Genomic DNA, 11,974 nt, shown 5'->3' on the forward strand with positions numbered 1-11,974 from the left:
AGAACAAAATATCCTAGGGGAAGAGAAGGGTAAGGAAAAGAGTGGGATAAGGAAAGATTTGTTAAAGAATACAAAATTACAGCTAGATAGAAGGAATAATTTCCAGCATTCTATTGCACTGTAGGATGACTATAATTCACAATAATACATAGTTTCAAAGAGCTAAAGAGACAATATTGAATGTTCCCAACACAAAGAAATGATAAAAGTTTGAGATGATGGATCATTCTACATTATATGTATCACAACATCACTATGTATCTCACAAACATGTACAATTACTAGGCGTCGACTTAATTTTCTCAAATTGACAATTAAGAAATTCCAGCGTTTCAACAGAAACACTGGAAGCCAGAAGACAGTGGAAGAAAATCTTCAACCTACTGAAAAAAGACAGCTCCAAAACTCTGTGCCTAGCGAAATTATTGTTTGAGTAAAAAGGTAAAATAAATACTTATTCAAGCAAGTAAAACCTAAGAGAATTTTTTTGCAAAACATTTCACTGATATAAAAGTGATAGTGTTCCCCAGGCAAAAGGAAATTGATTCCAGATGGAAGGTCAGAGAATAAGAAAGGGGGAAAAGCAAGAAAATCAGAATTATGTAGGTATATCTAAATGAATACCAAATTTATAAAACAAGAAGAATAATGCCTTGAGCTTAAAATAGAGAAAATTAAATACATGATTCAATGAATTTTAGGTTAAAATTTAAATTTTTAAGTGTTTCAAGATCCTAATACTATTTAGAAAAGAATAAAAGTACTATTATTTTTAAACAGTAATCTCTATGATAAAAAGCAAAAAAAAAATGTGTATTTCTACTTTAATAAAAAGAAAAAATGGAGTTATAAAAATGCAAACAAAATAAGGCAAGAAGGGTAAGAAATGGAAATAGAAAACAAGCAGGGCAAATACATGCATTTTAAAAAATGGTAGATTTCAACTTAAATATACCCGCAATTATATTACATATAAATGGACTAAGTGCTTCAATTATAAGAAAAATATAATCAGACAAGATAAAGAAAAATATAATTCTATGCTATTAAAAAAATCTAAAACATAAAGATACAGAAAATTAAAAGAAGAAAAATATAGACTCTACCAATACTAACCAAAAGAAAAATTAATATATCTAGATTAATATTAGATAAAACAGACTATTATAAGCCAAGTATCATAAGAAAGTATCCCTAATGAGGGATACAGAGGAATATTTCAAAATGATAAATTCAATTACCCTGGAAGATATTTGTATGTACCTAAAATCATGCCCTCAAAATATACAAAGCAAGATTTAACAGAGCTAATAAAATACGATGTAAATAACGATCTAAATAGTGAAAACATTCTCACGGATTAGAACACTCAGTACCTAAAAGCTGCTTTTTTTTTCTTTCAAACTAAATAATCAGTGCAATCATAATCAAAATCCTAACAACTATTTTGTGGAAGATCACAAGTAGATTTTGAATTTTAGGTGGAAATGCAACCAACAACTGTTAATGATGGGTTTTACTTTTATTTTTTCCAACCTTATCTTTTATTTATATATTCCTGCCTTAATCTATTGGCTTTAATGTGCAAAACAATATTGAATAAAGGGAGCCATACGGGACCTCCTTGTTTTGAACCTGATCTCAGAGGAATTCATATCATTAAACTAGCTTTTTTAATAGTAGTAGCTGAATATAAATTTTTTTTTAATGTTATTTTCTTTTGAGACAGATCTCTAACACCTAGGCTGGAGAACAGTGGTGCAATCACAGCTCACTGCAGCTGCAACTTCCTGGGGTCAAGTGATTCTCCTACCTCAGCCTCTCAAGTAGCTGGGACTACAGTCATATGCTGCCACATCCAGCTAAGCGTGTGTGTGTGTGTGTGTGTGTGTGTGTGTGTGTGTGTGTGTGTAGACAACATATCACTATGTTACCTAGGCTGGTTTCAAACTTCTGGGCTCAACTGATCCTTTTGCCCCAGGCTTCCAAAGTTTTTTGTCAGTTAAGAAAGTTCTCTAGTTACTGTTTTCTATATTTGTTTGTAACAAATACATAATATATTGTTTAATAAAAGTCTTTTCTGCATTTGTTTAGATTATATATGAGCTCTTCTTTATTTTGTTACTATGGTGAATTACATTGATTGGTTTTCAAATATTATACCAAACTTACATTCCTAAGACAAAGCCACCTTAATCATAACATGTATTTCTAGATTTGATTTGATATCATTTTGTTTAAAAGATTTGCACCAATGTTTATGAGTTAGATTGACCTGTAATCTTTCCTTTTAATGTCCCTATCAGGTATTAATATCAACACTCCTGGCAATATAAACTGAGTTGGAAAGTATTTCTCCCCACCCTTTTTTTTTTTTTTGTCTTGTAAACAGATTTGTTTCTATTTTTTTTTCTTTTTTTTAGATTGGTGTTGTTTCTTAAGTATTTAGTAGGAAAAAAAGTATGTTAAGGTCTCCTCTGTGAACATAAGAATTTTGTCAATTTTGTATTTTAGCTCTGACAATGTTTTGTGCAGCTTATATATTTGGAATTATTATATCTGTAGAAATGATTACATCATTATAAAGTATCCCAGCTTGTTTTGAATGTTTCTTGTCTATATCTGATATTAATCTAGCAGCACTAGCTTTCTTGTTACCATTTGCATTGTTATATCTCCCTACCCTTTTTACCTTCAGGCCTCTGAAATCTTACATTTATGTCGCCACTTGTAAGAAGCATATAGTTGTGTTTTAGTCATGTCTCATAATCTTTGTTTTTAAGTGGTATCCTACAGTTCATTTACATTTAATATCATATATTTTTGATTACATCTAAACCTTATTATTTTACCTTTGTCTTGCCTTTACTTTCTTTTTCTCTCCCTTTTTGCCTAATTTTGGACTAATTATCTGTTAATATGCCATTTTCTATTACTTTTAACTCAGTAGTTTTACACTATCCTTTTTTAGTAACTTTCAGTCCATTAAGAGTTTATTTTGGGTAGGCATCTGGGATCGCACCTTCTTTCTGTGGGCCCCTTTTCTTTTATCTTTCACTCCAATTCTGGTTTTTTTTTTTTTTTAAATTTCAATAGCTTTGGGAGTATACATGTTTTTTTTTGTTAAATGAATTAATAGCAGTGAATTCAGAGATTTTAATGTACAATCACCCAAGTAGTATACATTGTACATAATGTGCATTTTTTTTTTATCCCGGGCTCCCTTTCCCTACCACTCTCTGAGTCTCTAAAGTCCATTATATTACCCTGTGTGCCTTTGCATACTCATAGCTTAGCTCCCACTTGTAAGTGAAACAAGTGGCTTTTGGTTTTTCACTTCTGTGTTACTTCACTTAGAATATTGTTCTCCAACTCTATCCAAGTTGCTGAGAAAGACATTATTGTGTTTCATTTGATGGCTGTGTATGCTCTTTTTCTATTCTTTTAGTGATTTCACTAGATGAAAACAAGCCCCTTGTACATACTAAGTCTAAGGTTTCCTGCAACTCTTACCATTTCCCAAACAACTCAGGAACATTAGAACTCTAAATCATATCTTCTGCCTCTTGACTTACAAACTATTCTTCTCAGCACTGCATGTCACCTATTGTAAAACTGACCACATCATTGGAAGCAAATCACTCCCAGCAAATGCAAAAGAACAGAAATCAAAACAAATAGTCTATCAGACCACAGCACAATGAGACTAGAACTCAGGACCAAGAAACACATTCAAACCCACACAACCACTTGGAAACTGAACTGGTTTCTGAGTGTCGACTGGATAAACAATGAAATGAAGGCAGAAATAAAGATGTTCTTCGAAACCAACTAGAATGAAGACACAACTCACCAGAATCTCTGGGACACCTTTAAAGCAATGTTGAGTGGGAAATTTATAGCAATAAATACCTCCCAGAGAAGAGAGGAAAGATCTAAAATCGATACCCTATATTCGAAAGAGCTAGAGGAGCAAGATCAAAAAAACTCAAAACCTAGCAGAAGACAAGAAATAACTAAGATCAGAGCACAACTGAAGAAGTTAGAGACACAAAAAACCCTTCAAAAAAAAAAATCAATAAATCAAGGAGCTGGTTTTTTGAAAAGATCAACAAAATATACAGACTGCTAGCCAGATTAATAAAAAAGAAAAGGGAGAAGAATCAAATAAATGCAATAAAAAGTGATAAAGGGGATATCACCACTGATCCCATGAAATACAAACTACCATCAGAGATTACTACAAACAACTCTACTCACATAAATGAGTAAACCACGAAGAAATGGATAAATTTCTAGACACCTGTACTCTACCAAGACTAAACCAGGAGGAAGTTGAAACCCTGAATAGACCAATAACAAGGGCTGAAGTAGAGGCAGCAATCAATAGCCTACCAACCAAAAAAAGTCCAGGCCCAGACAGATTCACAGCCAAATTCTACCAGATGTACAGAGAGGAGCTGGTTCCATTCCTTCTGAAACTTTATCAAAGCATACAGAAGGAGGGAACCCTCCCTAACTCATTTTATGAGACCAACATCATCCTGATACCAAAACCAGGCAGAGACTCAACTAAAAAAGAAAACTTCAGGCCAGTATGCATGATGAACATCAACGCAAAAATCTTCAATAAAATACTGGCAAACAGAATGCAACAGCACATCAAGAAGCTTATCCATCACGACCAAGTAGGCTTTATCCCGGGGTTGCAAGGCTGGTTCAACATACCCAAATCCATAAATGTAATCCATCACATAAGCAGAACCAAAGACAAAAATCACATCATTATCTCAATAGATGCAGAGAAGGCCTTCTACAAAATTCAACAGCCTTCATGCTAAAAACTCTCAATAAACTAGGTATTAATGGAACGTATCATAAAAGGATAAAAGCTATATATGACAAACCTACAGTCAATATCATACTGAACAGGCAAAAGCTGGAATAATTTCCTTTGAAATCAGGCACTAGACAAGGATGCCTTCTCTCACTACTCCTATTCAACAAAGTATTGGAAGTTCTAGCCAGAGCAATCAGGCAAGAAAAAGAAATAAAGGGTATTCAAACAGGAAAGGAGAAAGTCAAATTGTCTCTATTTGCAGACGACATGATTGTATATCTAGAAGACCCCATTGTCTCAGCCCAAAATCTTCTCAAACTGATAAGCAACTTCAGCAAAGTCTCAGGATACAAAATCAATGTGCAGAAATCACAAGCATTCCTATATACCAGTAACAGACAAACAGAGCCAAATCAAGAGCGACCTCCCATTCACAATTGCTACAAAGAGAATAAGATACCTAGGAATACAACTACCAAAGGATGTAAAGGACTTCTTCAAGGTGAACTACAAACCACTCCTCAATGAAATAAGAGAGGACACAAACAGATGGAGAAGCATTCCATGCTCATGGAAGAATCAATATCGTGAAAATGGCCATATTGCCCAAATTAATCTACAGATTCAGTGCTATCCCCATCAAGCTACAAATGACCTTCTTCACAGAAGTGGAAAAAACCACTTTAAACTTCATATGGAATCACAAAAGACCCCGCATAGCCAAGACAATTCTAAGCAAAAAGAACGAAGCTAGAGGCATCACACTGCTGGACTTCAAACTATACTAAAGGTTACAGTAATCAAAATAGCATGGTACTGGTACCAAAACAGAGACATAGACCAATGGAACAGAACAGAGACCCCAGAAGAAACACGACACATCTACAACCATCTTATCTTTGACAAACCAGGCAAAAACAAGCAATGGGGAAAGGACTCCATGTTTAATAAATGGTGTTGGGTAAACTGGCTAGCAATGTGCAGAAAGCAGAAACTGGACCCCTACCTGTCACCTTACACTAAAATTAACTCCAAATAGATCAAAGATTTAAGCATAAAACCTAACACCATGAAAACACTAGAAGAAAACATAGGCAAAACCATCCAGTATATAGGCATAGGCAAGGACTTCCTGACTAAAACACCAAAAGCATTGGCAATAAAAGTCAAGATAGAAAATGGGATCTAATTAAATTACAGAGCTTCTGTACAGCAAAAGAAACCATCATTAGAGTGAATCGCCAACCAACAGAATGGAAAAAGAATTTTACAATCTACCCATCTGACAAAGGACTAATATCTAGAATCTACAAAGAGTTGAAACAGATACATAAGGAAAAAACAACCCCATTCAAAAGTGGGCGAAGGATATGGACACTTTTCAAAAGAAGACATATATGAGGCCAACAAACATATGAAAAAATGTTCATCATCACTAGCCATTAGAGAAATGCAAATCAAAACCACACTGAGTTACCATCTCATGCCAGTTAGAATGGTGATCATTAAAAAATCTGGAGACAACAGATGCTGGAGAGGATGTGGAGAAATAGCAACACTCTTACACAGTTGGTGGGAGTGTAAATTAGTTCAACCATTGTGGAAGACAGTATGGCAATTTCTCAAGGACTTAGAAATAGAAATACCACTGGACCCAGCAATCCCATTACTCGATATATACCCAAAGAATGTTCTACTATAAAGACACATGCACACATATGTTCATTGCAGCCCTGTGTACGATAGCGAAGACCTGGAACCAACCCAAACGCCCATCAATGATAGATTGGACAAAGAAAATGTGGTACATATACAGCATGGAATACTATGCAGCCATAAAAAATGATGGGTTTGTGTCCTTTGTAGGGACTTGAATGAAACTGGAAACCAACATTCTCAGCAAACTGACACAAGAACAGAAAGCCAAATACTGTATGTTCTCACTCATAGGTGGGTGTTGAACAATGAGAACATGTGGACTCAGGGAGAGGAACATCACACACTGGGAGCAGTTGGAGGGGGTAGAGGAGAGACAGTGGGGGGTGGAGGAAGGTGAGGAGGGTTAACATGGGGAGAAATGCCAGATAAAGTATGCACCTAAAATAAAACAAATAAATTTTTAAAAAAGAGAGGAGGAGGAGAAGAAAGAAAAGAAAGCTGTAATGCCCAAAGGCAGAAACATTGATTCATCAGACATGTAAAATCATAAATTAGGTTCTAAATTATGCTTAATAAAAGTAGAATATTCTTCAGTATATTCTTACCAAGAATATACCAAAATGCATTATACTTCTACCATATATACAATTTTCCTTTTGATAAGAATGGTGTGAAATCAAATGTATCAGAATTCCTGTGTTTGTTAACCAGAAACATGAAAGACACAATAGCAAATTTATACGTGGGTGGTGCTTTATGCATCCCAAAAGGAAGGATTGTATTTGGGAGTATTTGATGCATATTTTCCTAACATTATCTGGTAATAAAAGTCTAAATAAAGTAGTAGGCAAAATTGGCTCAACACAACAAACCAGAAGAATTTAAAAGAATTATAGATATGTTATTTAATTAAAAACATAATTTGTCTCAAATTTGGGATATTTGTGGTATTTTTAGCTTTTGAAAGCAATTTTATTAATTTTTCATTCAAACAAATATTCACTTTTTTTTTAACCTACCTTTGCAGTCAAAACTTAATTTTTTTCTATTAAAGAGGGACTGAAAGTTAAGGATTGCTAAGTTCCGCATATCTTAAACCCAAACCTTTCTTTTAATTGCTTATTTCGTGTTAATAAATATTCTGTGCTGTATATCTGTGCTTTTATTTGGCTAAAAATGTATTTAATATTTTGGCCTTTTTTTTTTTTTTTTTTTTTTGCTGGATTTTGAATTCTAGGTTTTGAATTATTTTAACCCCTTAAAGATATTTTTCTTCTGGTTTCCCTTTTTCTGTTGAAGTCTGCTGACATTCTGATTGTCATTCCTTTTTAGTTAAACTCTTTTTATTCTGGCTGCTTTTTCTTTAGTTTTAGCAATTTTACTGTGATATGATGTGTCTTAGTTATAGGTCATATTGTCTTGAATCTGTGACTTAATGTCTTTCAATTTTTTATGGAAAATCCCATTATTATTGCTCCTGCCCCTACTAACTCTCTTCTCCTTCTAGAACCCCAAAAGTGTAAATTTATATTGGAATTATTTTATACATCCTTTTATTCACTATTTTTCTTGTTTTCCTTTTTTTGCTGCTGTATGCTTTGCTCTGGAGATTTCCTTTTGAAATGACTTTCAATTTGTTATTCTTCATATAGCTTTGTATAATATAATTTAATCCATCCATTAAACCCCTATCTTTTGTTTTCATTTTCTTTCAAAATTCTCATTTTTAAATTATTTCCTTGAATGTATTAAGCAGAGCTATTTTAAAGTCTATAATTTATTGCTCCCTGACTTGTATCAGCTATGATTCTGGGACTATTGTATATCATTCTTCATGGATTTTGGCCATGTTTTCTTTTTCTCTAGCATGTTTGAACATTTTCTTTTGAATGCAAGGCATTTTAATAAATATGCTAGAGATAACTTGAAGTATATGGTTATTTTATTTTCTTCCACAGAGAATTTATTTTTTTCCCTTGAAAAATGTTAACGGCACTAGAAAATCGAGATAACCTTCATTCTTTCAGGGAATATGAGAATTTCAAGTAGTGCTTTACCTCTGAGAGGGGAGAACTGTTTCCAGTTCACTATTACCCTAAAAATACAAATTTTCAAAGTCTCGATTTATGGAGTAAGTTTAAAATCTCTTAGAGGATTTTAAAGTCCAATATAATAACCTAATTTTATGAGTCTGTCAGAAATTCTGCTTAAAGAAAACAAAACAAAAGAAATACATATAGAAAAGAAAGACATGAAGAATGTCTCTATTTAAGAACTGCAAGGTTAGCTTCATAGTAAATCCCAAGAAATCTACCAAGATATTCTCCAAAACTACTGAGTTTAATGATTTCACAAGATGAAAAGTAAGCACACAAAATCAATTATATATACTAGCAATGTACAATTTGGAAATTAAAACAAAAAATTTATAGTTGCAGCAAAAATTAGACATCAAAAATCTAACAAAATATGTACATGAATTCAAAATTGAAATATTTTTAAAATGTAAATAAAAGTCAATCTAAACAAATGGAGAGAAATACTGTAGAAAATTTAACATAATAAAGGTTTCAATTCTCCTCAAATTGATCTATAGACTTAATGAAATATCAATCCAAATTTTAAAACATCATTTTATAGATATAAACAAACTGATTCTAAAATCTATGTGGAAGGGCAAAGAAACTAAAATAGCTAAAAAATAAAAAATGTTGAAAAAGAAAAGGGGAAGTGAATTTGACACTTTTCAAAAGTATTGTTAAGATAATGTGTTATTAGTGAAGGATAGCACACGAATCAATGGAATAAAAAATAAAGTATAGAAATACATTTATAAAAATATGGCCATTTGATTTTTTTACAAATATGTAAAAAAAAGTTTTACATATTTGTAAATAAATCAATAAAGTATAATATTTTTAAAAAATTGGTATGGAGCAATTGGATATCAATGTGCAATAAAAAATGAACTTTGACTTAAATTTCTCATCTTATACAAAAACTCAACATGAATTATAGAACTAAATATGAAACATCAAATAATAAAACTTTTATAAGAAAACATAGGAAATATACTCCTGACTTAAGGTTCTGTGAAAAGCCTCTAAACATCACAACAGGAGCATGACCCACAAAGGAAAACAACTAAAAATTAGATTTTATCAAAATTAGAAATTTTTGCTCTGTGAAAATTACTGTTAAAAAAATGAAAAGACAAACTAAAAAGTGGGAGAAAAACATCTGCAAATCACATATAAGACAAACGACTTGTATCTAAACTATATAAATAACTCTTCTTCCCTGTCCTGAAGTAGAATGTGTAAAGGAAGAAGACTAGGGATTACACTATTTGGTCTCCTTCCTCATGGGAAGAAAAAAGAAAACATTAGAAGTTGAGAAGGAGTGTTCAGTGCTAATATTCACCAGTTTTTTGTTCTCTTAACTATTGAACTTAATTATTAATCTTGTTGTCAACTAGGGCTGATAATTTCCCTCTTAGGGGAAGAGAGAAATCATCAGAGAAGGGTCTTACTCCTATCTTAACAAAATCACTCTTCTAAGATTGGCCACTGCTCTTTTATATATTATGTATTATCCTGGGACAACTTGCAGACATGAGATTTTACTCTAGCAAATTCTGAAGTTTCTCAGAAGGAAGCATTAATTAAATCAATTCCACTCTGCACCCAAAGCTGAAAACCAAACTCATCCTTTTCTTTATATTGGTTTCCAAGTTACATCCAGCAACATTACCCAAAATAGCACATCATAGATCCTGCAATGAGATTAAATGACAACATGAAGATACTCCAATAATGAAATGCCAACATAGAGATGCAACAGAATTGAATATAAACCCCTTTCTATTATCAAATTCCCAGAGAGAAAAGATCAGAGATTAAATTTCCTTGCAAGTTGAAGTCCAAAAACATTCAATTCCAAAGTAACTGAACTTCAAAATTTAATTTTCTTACTTTTAGAGTTAAAAGCACAAAGTCCGAAGAACTTCCTCCCAGTTTTTCATTTTGCTCATCCTTAACCAGAGAAGTTCCCACTGCTTGGATGTAATTTGACTTGGCCTCTTTCTCAATTAAGTATGTTTTTTTTTTTTTGTTTTTTTTTTTTTTTTCGTCTTAGAAGTTGAATTAGTTCAGTATTAAGTTTCTCATGTTCTTCAAATGTAAATGATCCAAAAAGTTAACAATATAATCAGTATTTCCATATTTTCATTGGCCTGTGGCCCCAAAGAATTTATAAAATAACCTAATTTACAGGCTTTTTAGCGGTAATTCCAGAAGAGATTATGCACACAAAACAGTGCTTAGTATTCCAATCCAGCCATGCAGATAATCAGGGTTATCTGAATAAAGATGGGTGGATGGAGAAGGATGTTAATCACTTGTGAATATAAACTCAACTGAGACAAACATTGCATAAAGAGGATAGTATTGTCACTGTGCTTTTACCACATCTGGAGGAGAAGAGAAAATCTTTCAATACATATTGCCTTATATCCAAAAGAGTGGCTTTTGAAATAATACTTCCATTGAACAAGATTAAAAATTTTCAATGATGGCTTGAGTTCCACACATTGATAAAGCCCAAGCACCTTCACTGTAACACAGAAGGGAAAACTCAAACTAATGGGCAATCTCCAAGGAGCACCAGGATTCCAGAAACATTGTGCTCGTGTTAGGCTAGATTCCTTTAACAAAGACACAACTAAGACAGTGGGAGATACAAAGGAATTTACATAAAGGTATATAAGAAATGTCCAAGCAAGTGAACTAAGAACAGTCTTATTTAAAATGCAACCTAAATTTCATTTTTTTAAATCACATTTATAAGTTACACAACTTTTTCTAACCTTCTCCCCAAACCACCTTCTCCAAAATGAAACTCCTATGGGACAAATAGATTTGCTTTTAATATTTACTTTGTTTGAATACGTCTTTTTTTTTCACCCTAGTATCCTTAACATATGAAGGGGGCCTATAATGAGGCAACTAGGAGGAAAGTCTGCACAGCTCAGTCCTAGTGATTCCTTATGCTGTAATACAATTGACCAAACTCCATCTGTGTTCTTGGCTGCCCACACTTGTGGTTACAAAAGCACACACTCTACCGTCTGCAGTCTCACCTTTTGTGACTGCTGGGCTTTTGCACACTGTCCTGGAACCTATACATGTTCTTTTGGATTCACTAGATTACCCTTCATTTTTCCTAATGAAATTTAATAGGAGTGGTGGGGCCAAGATGGCCAACTAGAAGCAGCAGCAGTCAGAGGCTTCCACTGAAAAGAGCCAAAACAGTGTTCAAATCCTGTAATGGCAACCAAGGTATACAGGTTCTATCATCAAGACTGACTAGGTGATTGGCATAACCCATGGAAAGCAAAGAAAAGCAGTGTGGTGGCCAGGCACTGTGGCTCACGCCTGTAATCCCAGCACTTTGGGAGAACAAGGCGGGCAGATC

This window comes from Sapajus apella, unplaced genomic scaffold (assembly GCF_009761245.1).
Source record: "Sapajus apella isolate SASKATOON/1434 unplaced genomic scaffold, GSC_monkey_1.0 scaffold1, whole genome shotgun sequence".
Taxonomy (NCBI): Eukaryota; Metazoa; Chordata; class Mammalia; order Primates; family Cebidae; genus Sapajus; species Sapajus apella.